The 22,887-nt window shown below is 39.2% G+C and overlaps 1 long non-coding RNA gene across 3 annotated transcripts in view; it reads right to left on the bottom strand.

Annotated features, from left to right (window-relative positions):
* LOC117249087 (uncharacterized) overlaps window positions 1-15,205 on the bottom strand; it is a 55,226-nt gene extending 40,021 nt beyond the window's left edge. For 2 of the 3 annotated variants that reach the window (XR_004500955.2, XR_004500954.2), the window contains exons 1-2: window positions 15,036-15,205; window positions 14,817-14,890 (exon numbers count right to left, since the gene is read on the bottom strand). This is a non-coding gene — a long non-coding RNA (uncharacterized LOC117249087). Of the gene's footprint in view, window positions 1-13,778; window positions 14,394-14,816; window positions 14,891-15,035 lie in introns of those variants that run through there. The other variant, XR_004500953.2, reaches the window with a different exon arrangement.
* Window positions 15,206-22,887: the final 7,682 nt, after the last annotated feature.

Raw genomic sequence — 22,887 nt, 5'->3', positions numbered from 1 at the left:
TGGAAACCATTTCAGGTGACTACCTCTTGAAGCTCATGGAGAGAATGCCAAGAGTGTGCAAAGCAGTAATCAGAGCAAAGGGTGGCTATTTTGAAGAAACTAGAATATAAAACATGTTTTCAGTTATTTCACCTTTTTTTGTTAAGTACATAACTCCACATGTGTTCATTCATAGTTTTGATGCCTTCAGTGAGAATCTACAATGTAAATAGTCATGAAAATAAAGAAAACGCATTGAATGAGAAGGTGTGTCCAAACTTTTGGCCTGTACTGTATATGGATATATATATGTGCGCAGGATTATAGAAACAACAATGTCCCGCAGCCAACATGGGGAAATACTGGTGTAATTACAACATTATACCGTGTTTGCACAACACGTAAGGTAAAGTAACATAAGATCATGACATGATGACAGGGAAGACAGGGGCCTTCATTGTCTGCTGCAAAAAGAATGAATATTCTAGCTATTGTGGTTCTTATTTTAGATCAACATATATACAGGATTATGCAAACAACTGCAGCCATTACCGGGAAATATCATCATAATTAGAGCAAAGTACCATATTTGCACATAAAGTAAAATCATGACATGATGATAGGGAAGACAGAGGCCTTAGCTTTTGTTTGAGATATTTAAATACGTAACAGGATTATGGAAACAACAATGCCCTGTGGCCAACACGGGGAAATACTGGCTTAAAACAGCGAAATACCACGTGATGATGGGGAAGAAAGAATCCTTCACTTTCCACTGCAAAAAGAACAAATGATCTAGCTATTATGGTTTTTATTTTTGATCAATAGTTATACAGGAATATGCAGACAACAATCTCCCGCAGCCATTACTGGCTTACTTACTTACTCTAACACTTTTGTACATGGACATGCACATGTATTGGAGATGGTTTAGGTATATGCACTGCCCGGCATCATGTTGTAGACACTAATAATTGAGGTCATCGTAATTATGTTTGGTGTATAATATTGATTTGTTTATATACTATGTTGTATGTTATATTCCAATGGCTGCAGCATGGGTGAAGAACCCAAGACAAATTTCCCACTTTGTTGGACTATAAAGTTAATCTTGAATCTTGAATTTAAATCTATTCAAACAGGATCATGCAAACAATGATCTCTCACCGCTGTCCACAGGATGTCCGTCTTTAAAGGGTTAATATATTCTCATAAGGCGTTTATATATAAAGCATGACTTCATTACCACTGTATTATAAAGGTCAGCCTCTATAATGATGAATCACTGAATTGTATGGACTACAGTTTAATTTATCACCATGTGTTTATTTGGTTTCCATTTCACTAGCAATCTTCTTACAAGCATTCATGGAATTAACACCCCGATTGTGCCATATTCATCAACTGTTAAATTGCCTCACACGAAAAGTCAAATTGTCTGTGTAATGCAATCAATTAAGAGATGCAGTTTGGAAAGTGGAATGAAAATGAGTGTTCACAGAGAGGCTGCTCTACTCAGCCCCCCCATTTCTGTCCTTTTCTTCACTGGGGACAGAATATACTTCTACTCCATGTGAATAGACATTGGATAACTCAAAGCCTTTATTTGATGTGAGAAGCACATTACTGTGAGTAGGGGTGGGGGAAATTTCCGATTCTTAGATGCATTGCGATTCGGACGTGGACGAATCTGAATCGATTCACAAACGTCCAAATTTCGATTATTTAAATCTGTTAATTAGAGTAATACAGAAGGTTCTAAATAATGCGGAACTAAGAAGCGCGGTACGTGTCATCTCTGGGACACTTTGGGATGCGCACCTGGAGCAGACACGCCGACACACGCACAGAGGAAAACAAACATGGCTGACCGCTACCCACCTCGCCGTGAGAGCTGAACAGCTTCTTCTAATTTAAAAGCACATGTGTGGAAATACTTCGGCTTCTACAACGTTGATGGCGGAAGCGAACTGGACAAGAGCCACGTTATATGTAAGCTGTGTCGTGCTAAAATAAAATACTTTGGCAACACAACAAACATGAGAAGCCATGTAACTCGATTCCACCTGACGGAGGAGTCAGGGAGACGGCAGGCTGTTATTGCTGCGGCAACTAGTGGTGCTACCGACCAGAGAACAATCGAGGAAGCAATTAGAAAGCTGCCACCCTCATCGGAAAAGGCGAAGCGAATTACGAAGGCCATCGCGGCATTTATTGCCAAGGATTTGCGTCCTTATTCTGTCGTGGAAAATCAGGGATTTCGAGCAATGCTGCATACACTGGAGCCCAGATACACCATCCCATCCCGACGCTATTTCACCGACACTCTACCATCAAACCAAAACAGAAGTCATGGCCTCACTGTTGAAGGCAGGTAGGAACGCGGTTACATGTGATGTGTGGACGTCTGTTGCCACCGAATCATTTGTTACTCAAACTGCGCATTTTATCTTGTGATTTAAGATACCTGTTGTTACCTTTGGTTCCGTACAACGAAGTTGTAACTTTACAGTTTGCAAGCATTTCCATTTATATGTTTAATAAAATATAATGGAAATGAATTCAACTCTTTCTTATTACAAATGCACTGTTTTTAAAAATTGCAAGTGTTGAATGCTTATTCAGTGAGACAAAAAGAAATGTGTGTTGTGAAAAAGTGCATCAATATACATAAATTAAAGATGCATCAATAATCATTTTATAATCGAATCGTAGCCCCTGAATCGTAATCGTAATCGAATCGTGAGGTGCCCAAAGATTCCCACTCCTAACTGTGAGGTATTTCTGCTTGGTGAAAGGATTCCGGCCCTGCAGCCACTTGTTGGCTCTGGGTTCTGAAAATCTGCCCTGCTGCTGACTGCTGGACTGGTGCCACAACAGATTCTTCCAAGACTATTCACTCGACCACTTTTAGCCCACAGAAAGAGGCAGTTATATAGTGCTGTATGCAAAGCAGGGTCACACGCTCCAGAGTTTGTGGTGGATTTAAGCTGGGGTAAAACTGCATGACTCATCTGTAATCATGCAGACAGATGCTCGGATTTTATCGCATGTGGTGAAGCACTTTCACATCCCTTGCAAGCTATCAGTAAGCCTGATACAGTGGTTGCTATGGTCAAATTACCTCAGGACTAAAGTAAGCACTGGGTAATTACCCTCTCATTATCATAAAGCCTATAGCATGCCAGAAAAGGAAACTTACCTTGGAGAATATTTTGCACCTATACAAGTGAAATGTGACTCAGTAGACTTTGCATACAGCTTTGGACAGAATTAATGACCGCTGAGACAAATGCCATGTTTATAACCAGAAAGTGTATCTCTGCCGCCAAATGAATGCCTGCAGGAGCGCGTCTACAGCTAATACCCATTTCTCAATGCATATTTATGCTCCCAGATGCATATTTTTCCAGCTACATGGAATATTACACATTCCATTAGTGTGAATTAGTATTCTGTTTTGCATGCCGATGCAAGTTTTTGGCAAATGTCAGACTGGCCTCTGCTGTTGTGTAATCCCTTTAATCGCCTCGTAATGACCTAATTAGTTCAGTTTCACTCCGATCAATTTAAGCCCGGACGAGGGTCGTCCTCCGATACTTGATGTTTTGGGTTTAATCAGAAGGCAAATTGGTTTTGCTCTCTTGTTCATATTTGCTGTGGTGATGTATTTGTAAATCGTACAGTACAGGCAGCTGCTGCGTGCTTTTCAGGAGCCATATGTTCAAATATAAAGTGTCTATACCTGCAAATATAGTGTGCATACAGGGTCTTTTCTGGAGTTGGAAACAAAACAAACTCAACACAAGGATCAAGTATAAACCTCCATGCAGTGTAGGAAATTAAAAGAAATATTTGGGGGGCAATTTTTTCCCACACTGTCTAAAAAAATGTGAGCATTTACACACTTTTAGCAGCACTTTAAAAACGGCAATTGGTGCAAAAAGTTGTTGTTTTCAGTTTAAAAAATAAGCCCTGATTAAAATGCATACAGTAATCACCACCCTGTGCCAACATGAGTAAATAAAAAGCTTCCAAAGAGAAGTGTGCAATCATCTATATGTGTATAGAGTACCAGCTGTATGCACGGGTGGATTATCAGGCAATGGGGCCCTAAGCAGAGTCACACACAGAAATTGTGGGGGTTATGCATCTCTTTGTTGTTGTTACACATCTTTTTGTGGTTTTGTGTCTCTTTGAGGTAATCCTGTGCCTTTTTAAGTCATTTTGTCTCTCCTAGTTGTTGTTTTGTGTCTCTCTGAAGTAATCTTGTGTCTTGTGTAGTGATTTCATGTCTCCTTGTGGTTGTTTTTTGCCTTTTTGTAGTCTTTTGTAGGGTCTTGTTGAGTTGTTTTTATTTTTTTGGTCATTTTGTGGTGCCTTCTTGTCATTTTGTGTCTTTTTGTGTCTCCTTGTGGTTGTTTTGTGACTCTCTGTGGTCGGTTTGTGTCTATTTGTGGTTGTTAAATACATTTTTGTAGTTATTTTGTGTCTCTTGCATTTTTTGGATCTCTTTGTGGTCTTTTGTGGTCATTGCAAAACTCTTCCCGGTCAGTGCATGTTTATTTGAGTGATATTTTGCAAGTGAAGGCCAGGGGCCCCCAGAAACTTTAGGCCCCTGGGCCTGTGCCCGTTTAGTAATCCACCCATGGCTGTATGTGTGAGAGAACGCAGGACACAGTTCTAACTATTTTGGCTTTTATAGTAGCCTTAGTATGTGTACATTAGTTTATAGATACATTCAAAACTTCATCATAGTCCTTAAAATGAACCAGTTTATTTTCTATTTTTAACCATCATCTTCAGAAAGTGTTGAAGGTCTGTTAAATATATTTAGGAAAATAAGAGGCAGTGCTTCAGGTTAGCCCTGCAGACACTTTATGGATGAAATAAAATTAGACTTGAATGTCCAGCACTGTATCATTGGCTAGTAGACTGAAAAAATATGCTGTAAATTTGAGACTTGAAAGCTTACTTTAATTGGTGCATTGAGCTTTGTAACATTACAAGAAGAACATGTACTTTGTAATTTAAATTAATCTTAATTTGCTCTTGAGGATTAATTATGTCTTCTTCTTCTTCCTTTTCTTTTTCATACTTAGCACGAATCACCCGACTGATCATTCCATCCAGCTACTAGTGGTCAAGACCCATATGTTGGCTATAACATTAACGTTAGCTAGCCAGATGTTACTAACAATCCGCAAATTGATGATGCGTTCTTGTTTGGTGACTGCCAGCTGAATACTTCCTCACCTTCCTTGCCTTCTTTAACAAAGTTGTGATTAGCTTTTAAAACTGTTTGGGTGAAGAAAAAAAAGGTTGTGGTCAAATGTGTCCCAGACCACCTTGACAAGTAGTTTGAGTGATCAGATTACAGTTCGTCTTGGTGGTTGTTTAGATTTATATTCAGCCCTCTCCATGTGTGATCAGATCACCCAAGATGCATGTTAATACCAGGTGTAAACAGGCTCATCCGCTGTACAGGAGACAGTCCTGAAACGCCCCATAGAAAAGCTCCAGAAAAGCACTTTGATGAAGATGGGGTGAATAACCGGACGTACATTTGATAGACCAACCACTTACTCTTTAACCTTATTGTTTTTCTTATAAAACTTAGAAACACTGTTACACTACTGAAATACTGAAGAAAAAAAAGATGACTAAAAAATTTTTTCTACTCACTGACTTTGTCAATCAATGTGAAATTTGGCACAGTGGTAGAGGGTCATGGGAGGATGTGAATGAAGCAATATTACATCAGTGAGCCAAAGGGGGGCACTATAGCAACCGATTGAAATTGCAAACTTTGAATGGGCATATCTCATGCCTTGTATGTCACAGAGACATGAAACTTTGCACGGAGATGCCTCTCCTCACAAGGAACAAATTTGCCCCAAGAACCTATAACTTCCGGTTATATATTTTTTGAATTTTGAATTTTTTGAAAAAAAAAAAAACACTTAAAATCGATCTCTTCCTAGGAACTTTGACCAATCTACATGAAACTCGGTGAACATAATCTAGGGACCAATATCTAAAGTTCCCTCTTGGCAAACGTTGGAAAACTTACTAAAACTGAGCTTCTATAAGGCAATGAATATTGCAGAGAACGTGGCACATCACATAAAGGTGTGTAACATCGCAAGGGTTTCACCGATCACCACGCAATTGTGTAGGCATATGACCACACATAATCTGAGGGGAACCCTCCATTATTGACCCGATCAAACAAAATGGGGGCGCTAGAGAGCTACTTTCTCATCTAGGCCTAACCGCCATCTCGATGTTTACTAAACTTGGTAGATATGTAGAACAGGACGCCTCAAGGTGACTGGAGAAATTTAACTCTAATTGGCAACTGAGTGGCGCTATAACAACAGAAAAATGCTTAAAAATCGCTAAAATGCGACCAGTCGCTGTGGCTCCCCCTGTGGCCGAATGGTATGCTGTACATAATCACGGAAACTGTCAGTGTGTCATTCTGTCCCATGTTTTTCTACTCACTGATGTGGTCAATCTATGTGAAACTGCACATAGGCATTGAGGATTGGCATAGGTAGAAGGTGACAAAGCTACCAGTGGGTAAGGACACGTACATCTGTAATAAGGGTTTTCAAAAATAAAATAATGCCAATCTGTTCTTCCAGACAGTGGACATGGTGACAGTTTCACACACGTTCATACATAACCTGATTATAAACACTTAGCCAGTTGTGAAAAGAGGCCACATAGAGTGAAATGTGGCCTGTGTGAGAGAGGCTGAGAGCAGATGGCAGGCGGATTGAAAGGATTAGTACAAATTAGTGGAAGGCTGTTACCTATAAATGCATGAAAATACATCAAACAAATGGGATGCAGGTTAAAGTAGCAGGTATTTGGAAGCTGTGTGTGTGTGTGTGTGTGTGTGTGTGTGTGTGTGTGCGCGTGTGCAGCTGCCTCATTGAACAAGGTGAATACAGATATGGGTCAGGGGAGAGCAGATGATGTATTAACTGAAACAGGAAATGCATCTGCTTCTTCTGCAGCTTTGGGCCACAAACACACCTTGAAGGCAGAAAGCATTGAACACACCATCTGCCAGTCTCATACTAAATAACAGCCAGGAACTGAATTTGGGGATGCAGTCCACCAAAAACACAACAGTAAAATCAAGAGAAGAGCAGAGTATCCTGTTTTTATAACAGAACACCTTCAATCAGATGAACTTTGACAGTATTATCAGTATTGTATTGTTGCCAGTCTCGACAAAGATTTATTTATGGACTAATGGCCAGGTGATGGACTGTGAGCGTCAGTATTTATGAACTTATTACACACAGACACACTTCATTTGAAGAAGGGGAGGCTGATTTATTACTGGAGACCTTGTTGAACAACGCTCTAAATCATAAGGCAATCATGAGAGCATATCCTAGTGACGTCCATAGGGACAGTGAATAACAATGAGTTCTGTTATTAACACTGCATAATATTATAGATCCACATGTAGGTAAAAAAAAAAGCAAACGCAAAAGCATTCTTTTTTGCCTGGCCGAATAATCTTATTTATAGTACTAAATTGCTGATCACACTGTAGGTGCATGTAGTTACAGTATTCTGCCTTTTTAATCCGGTTTCCTCCAAGTATGAAAAATTCAATAAAGGTAAAGAATGACAGTTCATCGCCATGAAAGCATAGATTATGCAGCTTGATGAGTTATAAGGAATACCTTATCACTGAAAATGTGGTGCAAAGAATGCAAGTATATCAGCTGATAAGTGAAAAAATTTACAATATTTAAGTGGTGCCCCCAAAAATGTTTCATAGGGGCGACCAGAAAGGATATAGCTATAGATATAGCTACAGGGATGTCAGCAGTTGACCTATGGCTAAGCCCCGCCCTCAAATGCGATGAGCCAATCACAGTGCGTATAGCCATTCCCATACACTCAGACATTCTCTGCCTGGACATCCACTGAAATGCATTACAGAAAGTCAGTTTCGTTCGGTTTTATGAGCTTTTTCTGAAATTTGAGGTTTAAAAATGGTCAAATGGTGTGCATGGGGTACATGCGACACAAGGTATCCTGAGAGGCTAAACCTTTCCTAAACCACATCTCAACCGAGAAAAGTGTCTCCTTTGGATAAAGTTGTGCAGTAGACCACAACATCAACTCAACGTGAATAAGGTAAGTCAACATCGTGTTTTAGGCAACATATTGTCACTTTGCTGGAAAGAAATATAAAGTTATTTTTAACATCTCTAGCTAACATTAGCTAAAGTTAGCCTAACATTAGCTCCTAGCTGCGTTGTTCATCATGTCACCTTGTTTGCTTGGAGTTCTTTAGCCTATATTGTTCTAGTTTTTGTACTTTGGTGATTGTACATCATTGTTAGCTGTTGTCCAAAGGGCTCTAGTTAAACTAACGTTAACTTCTGGAGCTTAGCTTCATTAACTTATCTGTAATCGCAGAGATAACAAAGGTTGGCAAATGTTATGCTGAGTGATTCAGTGTAAATACTGTAGCACCAAACTAACGAAGAGACGCTCTTGGTAAAGATGGTAAAAAGGCCGTTAAACCTTTCTCATATTCTGAGCCAAAAATCTTAACTTCAGTGGCACTTTGATGCACCAAAATTTCGGCAACGAGGTGCGGTTTATCACGCTTACACTGGGACCTGTGAATTTTGGCTTGTAATTTAAGCTTTTCATCAACCTTTTCACCAATAAAATGATTAATATATCCCTCCAATGCGTAGTTTAGGCCCTTTTGGTTACTTCTCAATGACATCTGATCGTTATGTCTTCAAAAATCATCAATTGCCTCCTGCGAAATGCCGTGTACTGTGACCCCTGCCATAGCACTGGTCACTGAATATTGATATTTTGTCCGAGTGAGTGGAGGGGGGCATGGGCTAGCCTTAGGTCAACTGGTATGTGGGTTCCCATTTTGAAGCCTCAAGTTCGGCATTTTGTCTGTCACCTGAGTTAAGCAGTTTCATGAATCAGTATTTTTCTGAGTCTGCTCTACACTGCAGTGGCCGATGTGAAAACACAAATGGCCCTATTTGGAGCCAGTGTTTGGTTTTTCTGTTATGGGCCTTTGTATAAACATGGCAGTGTACATGGCAGTCTCTATAAATGAGGACCCACTCCCTATGTAGATATAAATGGCTAATTCTAAGGAGGAGTCAAAAATTGGTTCTAACTGGCTAAAAAGTCTCGGAGTGGTGCATTCTTGGTCTTCTTTTTTGGACTAGAAGTAAAACTGTTTTATTATTTTGTTTAAGTTAGGAAATGTCAAATATCAGATATTATCAATACCTAGGAGAGCACCAGACATGTCCTAACCACAGACGATAAAAATAATGGACATAGCTACCATGACGTCACCCATTGGTTTTTGGGCTCCCGTTTTGAAGCCTCAAGTTCGACATTTCAGCTGTTGCCATGTTATTTTTTTGGAGCCATGAGTGACCATATTTGGGTGAGAGGGTGGCATTGTGGAGGAGCGAGAGGTCAATCTGACAGTGAAACCTAGGTCACTACCAGCAAACAGGCTGTCAGTGTCACTCAAAGGGTTTTGCCCTTAATTATGCGTTTCTTTATCCCTTCATGAAGTTATAGAAAAATTCATCCCTCATATAGTTGGCGAATTTGCGTTTCCTAGAACAGTGAAGAAATGGCACTATGATTGGAACTGCATGTGCGTCTGTGTGACCCCTGCTGTCCACAGACATTGCAAAAAGTTTGCCTCAGCCTTAAGACAGTTTAGTTGATTTTTATTTTGTTTCTATTGAGTTTAAATTAAGTGTGTTTTATGATGAGTTAACAAGCTAATGTTAGTTAACGTTAGTCTTATTTCAGGAAAAGAGAAAAAAATTGGATTGGTGTACGGTTGTATTTTTCTATTTTATCAATCAGTGAGTGAATGATTTATTTGTCACATGAATTGATACAAGGTACAGCTCCAGTGAGATGTGAGCCCATCAGCTCCTTTCACTTGTGCACTCTAATTTAGTCTTTTTTTGCATATTCTTGCATTGTTGGCTGCTGCTTTATAATTGTCCATGTTTCGGGATGGTTCTGGTAATCCATGGTTTCTGGTTGTGGAATGATGTTCACACATCCTGACATACTGTATCTGCATGGTCGCCATAGCCGAACATGGCAGCGCCGCACTGCAGCTGTCTCTGAACAAATGCAGTAATCATAAGCAGGAACAGGACAGCACCTCTCATTCCCACCGTTACACCCGTCTTTATTCTCCTCCCAAATATGGGCAGCGCCACATTGCAGTCACCTCTAAACACCGAAGAGCGGTGATCCACAGCAGGAACAGGACAGCATCTCTCATTCCCACCATCTTACCAGTCCCTATTTACTGCAAAGCACACGCCTCCTCTTCTTCTCTCCCAGAGTCCTCTGCTCAGTCAGATCAGCATATAGAAAAAAGCCTCCTGGTTGAATGGCTCTGTCCAAGTTTTATGATATCCCATTAAAAATATGTAGCAGCACGTTCCAGGTTATTTCCAAGGTCTAAACAATGGCTAGCAAGATGCTAGCTCAGCTGATGCCTAATTTTTCTCCATATTTTCCTCGGTTTACTGATGTTTACAATTGAAAACATAAATCTGGCTAGCTAGCAGCTAGCTACCTAGAAGTCATCAGGAGAGTTTACAGACTAGTGAGTTGATTTGCTCAGCCAGATGAGTGACTCGCAGGCATATGCCACCACCGCCCAACACCAACCACAAAAAGTACCACTAACCCTTGCAAAACAGATGTAAATTGAGTACAAATTTAATGGAGCTGACATAAGATATTGGGATCGACTGTGCCAAATCATCAAGTTTGCTTATTTAATAATGAAAATAGATAAGAATATTTCCTTATGTCAGTTTGTTTTGTTTAAGAGAGGTATGAAGATATTGAAGTCTCTGCTCAAACACATTTCCCAGCTGAAACACCATCCAGGTGTGTTTTTCTCCCACCAATGTTTTTCAATTAATTATTTTTAACATTTTTGGGCATATGCATCAGTTATATGCCATTATTTATGTTCCTGTTTGTTTTACACATAATGTAACTGCAGCTTTGCACTTCAGAATGCTTGAAAGAAGTCTGATGACGAACTGATAACAGATTGCTTTACAAAAGCCAAACTGTATTTCTCTCTCGGGAGCATGACATTTTTGTTTTGTTTGTTATGTTGTCAGTATATCCCTCCATCTGAGGCGATCTAATCTGGGTCTCTACTATTTACTATCAGCATTTCAATTTGAAATTAAAAAAATGCTTTTCATGACTTGCTGATTAGGACCGCTCGATGTGTTTTGCCACAGAGAGCAAAGGACACTCGCACATTCAATCAAACCAGGGATGCAGAATCAATAACTCATTGAATCATAGTCAATTTTTCTTTCTTTCTTTCTTAGAATGATGGCTGTGTGTGTGACAACAGGGCACAGACTCACCCACAGGTCTATAAAAGATACACCACAATGCACTGGGGCATGAATAGAATCAGTCTGGTGGCTGTGTTGTGTTCAAGCCACCATTAAGACTGCACAGCTCCTGATTCACTAACAACACATAATAAATCATGTTGGAGCAGAGAAGATAGAAAGCAGTGAGAGTATCCTCAGGTCTTGTTTTAGTCTAACTCCTCTGTTCCTCTACTACACACATGGGTACACATCAACCTGATACAACACTGTTACATGAAGCACTGCATAGACATTAAGTACTGAAGCTTTTTAGGCTAGGTAATGAGTGCTAATTTAAACTGAAAATGTCCTTCTCAAAACAATAGACAATGTCATGCCATTGCTCTGCATTAGTCTAAAACATATTCCACTAAACCGAAAGCCCATTTTTCCATTATCTTACATACAGCCATAACTCTGAAGTCCCGTTTTTCCAAAAAACACACACCCTGCAGTTAGCTTCAGTTTCCCAGCGGCGTTTAAGCCACTGATCCTGGGTGTTTTTACTGACTCAGCAGTGTTCGAGCCTCCAACCCGTCCCTGCTTTCCACCAATTCATGTGCCACTATTTTGTGGGTGTTCTAAGCCAAAACATGATCTTTTCCTAAGGATAACAAATATTTTTTGTGCTTAAACCTAACCACATATGCACCACAGCATTGTTGACAAATGAAACATATCCGTGGTTTACAGAGAAGTACAATACATTTGTCTGGTGATTGGGTTGTCTTACTGCAGGCAGTCAAATTTTCACAATTTCACGTTCTTGTGAAGTGGGGTAGGTCTCTTTGTTTTTCACCTGTTGTTTGAGCCACACCAGAGGCGGATGCATTATGGATGAAAATACAACTCTGCAGTGACCATCATTGTTGACTTGTGCCCTCAGCCCTCCAAAGATTGATCTCACCAAGTTCACTTAAGTTTTTTAGACAAACGGAGCAGTACTTGTAGTAGTGGCAGAGATTTACCACGAGGCTGAGTACTACAATAGGGGCATGTTGAAATACTAATGAATCGCAGCCAAAGGGGCCCCTAAGTGCCCCACTGTCCACAAAATGGCCACAAGGAAACATAAAACGACACAAAAAAACAACAAAGCCATCCAAAACAGCTGCAAAGAGACACTAAGATACTCACAATGACCAAGAAACGGGGAAAAACAATCACAAAGTAACTAAAGAGATGCAAGGCAACTATGGAAAGAGGCAAAGCAACAACAAAGACATTAAAAATGATCACAAAGAGAAAAGAAGTATCCATGAAGAGTTGCAAAATGACTGCAGAGCAATGGAGGGCAACTTTGAAGACCCTGAAAATAACAGAGAACAAATGACTTCAAAGAGATGGAAAGCAACTAAAAACACACAAAATTACTACAAAGAGGTACTAGGTAGCAACAGCAAGAGGCATAGCAACCACAAAGAGATTCAAAATGACTACAAAAAGACACAAAATTACCCCAAAGAAACACAAAGCAACAGCAAAAAGACCCAAACTGACCAAAGAGAAACAAAGTAACCACAACAAGTCACAAAGTGGCTTCAAAGAGATAGAAAGGAACTACAAAGAGATTCAAAATGACTACAGAAAGACACAGATGACTTTAAAAAGAGGCAAAGCAACCACAAACAGACTCAAATTGACTACAAAAGAGATGGAAAGCAGCCACAAAGAGACTCAAACCAACCAGGAGAGTGCGTGGAACCTCCTAACGCGGGGTAAATTGTAACATGGACTTTTTAAGTGTTTACACAGGGTTGATCCTTTCATACTTCCAGCATTCAGTAGTTCAGTAACAGTGTTTTCGGCTGACATAAATGAATTTTTTGTCATACTTGTTTTTCGATTACTGAGCTGTCTCTGTGTAAGTCACCAAATCCAACCATCTATCATCTTAATAACTGTCTTGTTGCCTAAAACATAGCACCATTTTGAAATATGTAACCAACTCCCAGCGGGACCTGCCCATTGGTCCGACAGCCCATTGTTCCGACATCCCATTGTTCCAACCATATTAAACCCATTGTTCCGAAGTCCCGTTGTTCCAAAATCATCATGATGCCCTGTGGTTAAGGACTGGTTAGGTTTAGGCTCAAAAGCCACTTGGTTAGGGTTAGGAAAAGATCATGGTGTGTGTAACCAATCTCAGTTCTAGCTCAGTAGGGTAGACACTGGGTGGTACAGAAACGGTATCAGTGTATCACTTCACTATCACATGGACCAGTTATCAGGTTCTAGGTTCGATACGGGAGGAGGGAGTGTTTAGTAATATGCATGAAGTAGCAAGAGTAAAATCACACAAACAGGTAAGTTTAAAAACACGTTACTGTATTAATTATTTGTGTAACAAATAATAAATAAACATTTGTCACAATAAACAATGAGGTCTTTCCCTTTCTTCAACAATGTTATTCACACTGTGACCTAAAACAAAAAAAACAAAAAAAACAAAACCTATTATTGTTAGTGACTTTTAGTTCTTAATGTGTTAAAGATCTATTTTAAGTTTATCCTATGCTAATTTTAACCCTACAGTTAAGCTATGCTTTAAGATTGTCAACACAATGAGTTTTTAAATTTCTTAACGTTGAATAAAGTTGAATATCAATTTACAACAAACAATGAAATCAAATACAAATTCAACACAATAAAATTACAGTATGCTCCTTTAAAGCACGAACAGTTTCTCTCTTAATGTCCTTTAACAACAAAGTCTGCAAGAACCAAAATCCCTCAGTGTCATGGCAAAAATCAGTCCTACCAGAATGACGATGGATACAACAGCTCAGATATCTCAGAATTGTCTCATCAATAAGCTTGGCTCGCCACGACTGCTGAACTCTACTACCACTGTTGCAGCGCAGAGAAGCAGCAGAAGAAGTCCACACTCTTGAAAACACACCAATCTAGCTTAAACAAGGACAAGGAAATAGACCCGGCCTGCAATAGGCCAAAAGAAAAATTACGCATTTGCCCTTTAAACATTAACACACATCTAGAGTCTTAAACGGCTTAAATTATGGATGAATCTTACTCTGCTTCTCATTAATGTTCATTAAATCAACTATATATACATGACAACTGATCAGAAATAACATTAAAATATTTTTCTGACAAACATTTCTGCATGAATTAGTTGCTCCGACCGCACAATATTACTCTCACTCTCTCACTGCCACCGCGGTATTAAAAAAAAAACAAAAAGAAAACACGGCGGGGGGGGGATTTACAGCGCATGGCCTTACACACGGCATGTACAGAAATAATGCAAGCTCAAATTAGCATTTTCGCAATTATTTAACAGTAAACAACTGGTCGGTACCAACTAATTCACTCACAAAATTATCAATAAAATTCACTCACCAGAAAAGTTCTGTCATAGGCACACACTCCAACTTGTAAAGGAGCACGACTCACAAACTCCAGGTTTTTGTCAACTTTGCAGAGACAGGTGACATGAGGACAGAGTAAATAGCGTTTTTAGATATCTAACTTCACAAAGCAATAGCTCTTGCTCGACTTTAAACAGCTAATATGACTGCTGTTAGCAAACACAGCGGCAACAAGTTAGCTAACACTCACGTTTTCTCCTCAGCTCGACGGCGACACGATGTCTCCACTTAATTCGACGAACGGCCAAAAAGGGAAACTTTATCCACTCAACCTCTCCAGCTAAAAAGTAAAATATCAATTTCTCCAGTATAATCCAACATGTAAATCCTCAGAGCAATCCAAGATGCGTCTGTGTCTGATCCGCTCGCGCAGCAGAAAGAGTTAATCGGAAATGCAAGTGAGCTTGACACGGAGCGAGCTGGGCTCTGATTGGCTGGTGAGGAATATCAGCCCTGTATCACGCACAGATCACCTGAACTCGCCGAGTTCAGCGCTATCCTCCTCCCATGTCACCTGAATCTTTACAAACATCACAAACTGAACACATTAAGCACTTTCACCTCCAATGAAATTAAATAAAACATTTTTAGATTAGAGATTTTAACCTTTTTTAGAATGAATTAATTTATTAATGCACTAGTTTGTCTTTTTTTTAATCCATTTCTAATCTATTTCTGCATGGAAAATATGAGTTTTACCATTATCATTTTTAACTGACATTTTTGGATTACACTGTAATATTTAATGTCTGATAACCTGGGTTACATGTGGGTTAAAATGAAAAAGAAAGGGGCAAACACATAAGCCGTGAGCCTGCTTCGCCTCTCCCAGCTGACCCAAACCCGGTTGCGGCGCACCATCAAGGCAGAAATACACCCGCCGGGAGCCGTTCAGCACCGCGGAGAGCTCCCCACACAACCCGGACCCCAGAGTTAATAACAGGAGGTTATGGTGTTTCATTTTCTTCTCTCTATGGCACTTGTATCTCGACCAGTAACCTACTTTTGTTGCGTTTGCTGATCCTCTATTGTACAAAAATACAGTATAGCCTAGTATAATCATGTATCGGGAAATCGGACTAATGGGCTGTCGGACCAATGACATGGAGCCCTCCCAGCAGGTGTCAGCTAGGCTTGTTAGAAGTTACACAGTGAGGTTAGTTGTAACGTGGTGTTAAACAAAACCACCTACAGCATAACTTTTGTTCAGTTTAAACTCGTCCTTAATTAAATGAGAGATACTTTGTATATCTAATTGTCAGGTAACTTATTGACACACAATGCAACAGTCTTTTCAGTATTCATACATTAAGTACTCATATTATGACATGTGGATCTAGGTTACCCAATCTATGTTCATCTATCAGTCCAACCACTGAATATGGATGACAGACTAACAGATGGACGGATACCTGTATAGTTACCTATCCTTCTCCTGATGCAGATGGAGAGATAGGTTTCTACATACATCTGTCTATCGGTCTATCACAGATAAAAAGAGAAAATTTTACAATATCCACACATACTATGTATCTGTAATGTGTTGATATTTCCATTGATGAGGCATTGGTAGTTAGATGAGTGATGGATAGATGTATCACAGATAGATCCATAAACACTATCAACCTGTAGTATATAGATATAATTGTATGGAATTGTGTTAAACTTAAACACAATTGTGTTAATTGTGTTACAACTAACACTCTACCTGTTACAGTTAACCCCACCCATGGGGTATGTAAGAACATTTCACTTCCACCACTTCTCTGTGCTCAGACAAAAAATAAATAAATAAAAAGAGATGGAATAGAAAAGGTGGCTGAACAGCTTTTAAGTCTGTGTATCTTGCTCCTGTGGAGGAGAGGTGATGGGGCCTCCTGCATGTCTGTGCCCAGGGGCCCATTGTCTCCTAAGCCACCCATGCATATCTGCATGTGTATGAGCCTGTACTTGCACAAGCAGATGGATGGAAAACAGGTGATTTATCACTGTTCATTGCGTGAGTTTGTGTGATGATAAACATGCATTTTCTTGTACATACACACACAACAACTTGTTCTGTGCATGCTTTGATAAATGAAACCCCTGGAACTTCTGCCTAACATATGCAATATTACTGTGAACAAGGATTTGGTAGAACAAGTTTTAAGACACCCTAACAATCTGTAACCTGCATTGTTTTCAATACTGAGCTCATTGAAATTTGACCCCAGCACGGCTCTTTTGTTCACAAAGGTGAGGGCCATTTCAAACTACAGCCGTAAACAAATTCACAGCATCAGAAAGAACAATTGTCTCCTCAGCATGTGATTTTTCATAGCAGAAGAACAATTAATTCACTGCCAAAGCAGCAGAGAGCTGGCAGGCCATAATTTGATTCCTGCCAGCTGCGTGGGAGGCGGTCATTGCTGAATGCATCTCTTTCTTTAGAGGAGTCTTTGAACAGACAGACACAAATATCAGGAGGAGCTGTTGTCAACGCACAAGGGCCGCAAAACATGGGCACTCCTTTGCATTAATTACCTTAATACAGACAGAAGTATTGGATGGGATTTCAGAGATGTAATATATGCCGAGGAGGAATTATCATATAATTTGACCCTGCTGTTTGTCATTGAAATTCACTGTGCAAAAACAACCTCATAAATTATCTTTCAGCCTTTATACTGGACATTAATAAAATAATTATCAGTGCTAACAGTAATAGAAGTTCTATTATATTTTATTAGCATTTCTGTCGGTGTTGTCTGTCTTTTATGTACGTGCATTCAGGTCACATGCAGTAAATGAGGTGAAACAAAACATGAGGCTGTTGATACTATATAATACAAGCAACGTGATGATAATTAAAATAAATGGGCCGTGTGTGTGTGTTGTGTGTGTGTGTGTGTGTGTGTGTGTGTGTGTGTGTGTCCTGCTGTTGATGAATCGAGATGATCAGTGAGTCCAAGGTGAATGATGCAGCATCTGATTTTCCAGCATGGTTGTGACACTGGAATAATGTGAAAGCCATCAGAGTAATGAGGTGACCCGACCTTCCTCCCGCTACTGCTGCACCCCTCCGCCCTTCCACCCCACCACCGCACACACTGTACCACCTCTCATCTGTCTCTATTTGTTCTTCCTCACCTTTTTCATCTAACATCCCAACTGTAACACAGTTTCCTGATCCAAGCTGAGAGCTGTTGTTTTGCATGCCAAACACTCTCAACCTCATTGTGATTCAGGATTACATTTCTTTGGTAATACATGTTTTGCATCTGAGAAAACGTAACTAATTTCAAGTCCATATTTTAGTTAGTTTTGGTTTTCTGGGAGACTAATATCTTGAAAACATGAATGGGAAGGAGTTTTATGGAAACATGGCAAATAGATTCTTAGATATGTACAGGTGGAATAGGACAAGGGGATATGGCCTGTAAATAATACTGCAATATTTTCTAGGCATTATTGCTCCTCTAAACAGCTGCCTAGCACATTGAAAACTAAAATAATTGATGCCTACAAAGCAGGTGAAGACTATAAGAAGAAAGCAAAGTCTTTTCAGGAAGCTGTTTCCACAGTTAGTAATGTAATTAAGAAATGGCAGTTAACAGGATTTGTGGAGGTCATGCTGAGGTCTTGAAGACCAAGAAAACTTTCCCAGAGAGCTGCTCGTAGAATTCTGAGAGGCAAATCAAAACCCCCATTGAACTGCAAAAGACCTGCAGGAAAATTTATCAGACTCTGGAGTGGTGGTGCACTGTTCTACTGTGCAGCGACACCTGTACAAATATGACCTGCATGGAGGAGTCATCAGAAGAAAACCTTTCCTGTGTCCTCGCCACAAGATTCAGTGTCAGAAGTCTGCAAAGGAACATCTTAACAAGCCTGATACTTTTTTTTGGTCCTGTGGAAGGATGAAGTTGAAATAGAACTTTTTGGAGCAGAGGTATGTTTGGAAAAAATAGGGTGCAGAATTTCATAAGAAGAACCCCTGTCTGACTATAAAACACAAAGGTAGTTTGATCATGCTTTGTGCTTGTGTTGCAGCCAGTGGCACAGGGAACATTTCACAGGTATAGGGAAGAATGGACTCAGTTAAATTCCAGCAAATTCTAGAGACATCACAAAAGCTGAAGATGAAGAGAGGATGGCTTCTACAACAGAACAATGATCCTAAACACACCTTGAAATCCACAATGGACTACCTCAAGAGGAGCAAGCTAAAGGTTTTCCCATGGCCCTCACAGTCCCCCGACCTAAACATAATTAAACATCATTAAAAATCTGTGGATAGACCTTAAAAGAGCAGTGCATGCAAGACAGCCCAAGAGTCTCACAGAACTAGAAGACTTTTGCAGGAAGAATGGGTGAAAATCCCCCAAAGAATTGAAAGACTCTTAGCTGGATACCAAAAGCATTTAGAAGCTGTGATTGCTTAAAATATTTAAGAAATGTTTCATCTTTAATGTATTGCCTTTTGGAGATCAGTTCATCTTCTCCTTACTTAACTACTCACAGTGAACAAAGTTTTGACCAGGGGAGCCCAAACTTTTGCATGCAACTGTACATGTACAGAAAACAGTTGAAAACACCCTCCTAAAAATTAGCTTAAACAAATCTCAGTGAGTAAAAAAAATCCCCAAAAGGGGGCAAAAAAAAACATCTATTGCATTAATAAATACATTTTCTTTTCTATAAATATGTGATGGTAGGACATTAGTGACTGACTTGCTGAATGGTCTTGCTTACATGGGCAATCTTTATATCAACTCTACCTGAGAAAAAGCCTCCCTATCAGACAATTCAGCTGTATCAGGAGAATCTGCTCTAACCAAACTTATGACAAAGAAGCACATAAGTTTGACTGCAGATTCAAGGTAAAGATTTTGAAAAGATTGCACAAAAACACAGTCATGGTTTGAGCTCTGATCCACTACTTAAACATACATTTAAAGATAATCCCAAAATACTGTACAAATTCCCCTTCACTTTAAGATAAATGCAGGGAATATTAAGCTCATCCTTGCTAAAACGGCTACTACTACAACTACTGCTAATACTTCCCTCCACCTGGGAATTATCAGTGTGCTTCATGCGCTCAGTTTAACATATGAGCGTACATACACACACACCTGAAAACAGAAAAGAACAATAAAAATAATAGGTACTGTATTTGCTCCTCAAGGAAGGCAATTTGTCTCATCAAATGCCCATGTGATTTAGCACACAAAGAGCACTAAAATCTAGGTTAGGAGAATACATGAGCTGCATGCTGAATCAAGATCAGTGTAACCCAGTGGCAGCGCATTTCAAAGAGGCTAATAACCCAGTGGCCTCTCTCAGATACATTGGCTTTGAGCACATTAGATCTCTGAGAAGAGGAGGCAATTTAAATACCTTTCTATTCTAAAGAGAAAGTTTTTATATTTTTACTCTCCTGACTCTTTCATGTAGAGGACTAAATCGAGAGCATGAGATCAAACATTTTCTCTAAAATAAGTAATGGTAGTTGTATCGTGATGGGTCTGTCTGGACATTTGTATCTGTTACTTTAGACCCTGACACACATATTTCAGGCTGTTCTCATACACTTTCATTCATATACCTATGAAAAGTGATGTACCTCAATTTATGTAAGTGTATGTTAATAGCTCCAATCTTTTCCTAGGTACTAACAAAATCTACACCTGCTTCTGACTTCTCGTACTGCTTGTGTAAATAAGGATTGCACATATATATTGCTTGTCATTATTAGAAATTACAGTTTTAATTCATACTGTGGTCTGTTGTATTCAAACTATGTAGATGCCTTTGACACATGCAAGTTAAACATGATAAAAGATTAGAAATATAAATAACACGTACATCAATGTACCCTCTGAGTTTGCTGTTGACTGCTTCAGCAGAGGCATGTCGCTGTCTCCCCTGACAGAGAGGTCGCTCCGATGATACAAGCAATGCACATGTCTGCAGCAGAGAGCTGTGACTGAGAAGACCCTCTTCCTGCAGCTGTTGTGTTTTTTTATGTGTACTTGTGCATGTTTTTGCATCAAGTTTCATATTGAACCATTTTCGCTTTTTGGATGGTTCTTACAACAGAGGACACAGAGTTAACGGCACCTGTTACCTCCCTCCAGGTCCTTGATTTACCTGTCCCTGTCACACCACTACTAACTGAAGAAAATAAAATGTTTTCTCAACCCCACTTCACCTAAAATAACTTCAGTCTCAGCATCTGAAAATGTTTTCTCTCTCTTTCTCTTTGTTTCATGTTTACATGTCGACAGGATGCACATATACATAGTAATTACCACCTCCATACATGGTGGTCGCTGGCTATTCAGGGGCAGGGATGTATGCTGATTGCTGACTAGCGAGAATGCGTCAGTTTGCCTACAATCAAATCTGAGTTTCCTGCAGCGTTCTTTAATCTGGTGTAGGTTTTTAGTACCAAGGTTTTTTATGTGCAAATGTACTCACAGATTTACTAACATGTCATGAATGAGTTCCAATAACTTAATTTGCCTAAACCTTACCCACGTAACTTTGCTTGCTCAAACCTACGGACACCCAATCATATTTCTTTTCCTAAACCTGAGCTTTTTTATACTTCTCCTAATCTTTGAGCTAAGGTACATCATAATTATGTTTTTTTCTAAACCTAACCAAAGTAACTTAATATGCCTAAACCTAACCTACATAACATTACATTATGTACAAAACTTAACATTACGTATGTGGTGTCATTCTTGTGGTGCTAATTTGTCAGATATCATAGGAACCCTATAGTATGCGGATATGTCACATATTTGTGAAATGAAAATGTTTTAATTAATATAACAAGTGTGTTTTTCCCTCCCCAGGAGTCGGCCTACTTAATTTTTTTACAAGGGTGTGTCAGACCCAATTTCTGCACATCTATTGACGATTCTTTTCTGTTTTGCCTCTAAATCAATATACTGTATTTTTCAATGTAGATGACGTAGACTGGTATATGGGATATATATGTAGTGTATTTATAGTAGTATTTGGTAGTGTGGCCTTTGTAGTACTGCTTTTCTCTTTTTATTTATTTTTTTATTGTCAGTTGTTTTATCAACCTGAATGGTGCAGATGGTTGACCACACCTGCCATCATAGAGCATGTCAGCTCACTGATGTTTAAATGATGTTTAAATTATGGTGTTTAAATATAGGTGTGATTGCCTTTCACAACATTCATGACATGTAAATGTTCATCATTCAGTTTTGTCAAATTGGTGTACCTTAACAGAACAGGTAATCAGTCAATTAATTTTCTCTTATGGCCCTTTAAATACAGCTAGAGGTAAAGTAGAATTGTTTCTGTAATTATCTATAATTTGAGTCATTTAAATCTTGTAAATTTGGGAAAAGTTTACATTAATGAAATGTAAATGTTTATCAGTCAGAAGTTTAGCATCAAAATGTTGTGTCAAATTGGAGCACTCAATTCTGACCTGTTCAATAATAATAACAAATCATTGTGTTTGATGTTATGGAATAGATCCTTTTTTTTTTACTTTACCTATAGCTAAAAATGACCACATACTGACTTATAACCAGCTGCCTGCATTATTAAATTATTATAATTTATTACAACTATGAGATTGATAATATGCTACAATACAACAAAAGAGTATCAGTGAGCAGCAATTAAGAAGTAGGCTTACTATTATACTTGTCCTTACAAGTCATTATGAAATGCTATAAAATGTCTTAGGATTAGGGTTATAAAGCAATCTAATAATTTATGTGTACTTTTCTGTATTTAGACAACATATCCTCATACAACTGTTGGGATTCACAGGACCACAGATGATTTATCATTTGGTAAAATCTAAACTGGAGATTTAAAGGCTTTTTCCTCTGCATGCTCTTTGTTCTCCAAATAAAGAGAGCTATGTGACACCCATCTCCACAGGAGATCACACCTCAGTGAGACTCAAGTCCCAAAACTTGATTGGACAGGACCTTTACAGTGACCTGTGACTCTGATGTCACAGGCATCTGTAGATCTGTGCTCCCTTCCAACAGATC

The sequence above is a fragment of the Epinephelus lanceolatus genome, chromosome 23 (assembly GCF_041903045.1).
Source record: "Epinephelus lanceolatus isolate andai-2023 chromosome 23, ASM4190304v1, whole genome shotgun sequence".
Classification (NCBI taxonomy): domain Eukaryota; kingdom Metazoa; phylum Chordata; class Actinopteri; order Perciformes; family Serranidae; genus Epinephelus; species Epinephelus lanceolatus.
Note: the sequence above shows the minus strand (reverse complement) of the source record. Positions and strands in the feature narration are given on the sequence as shown.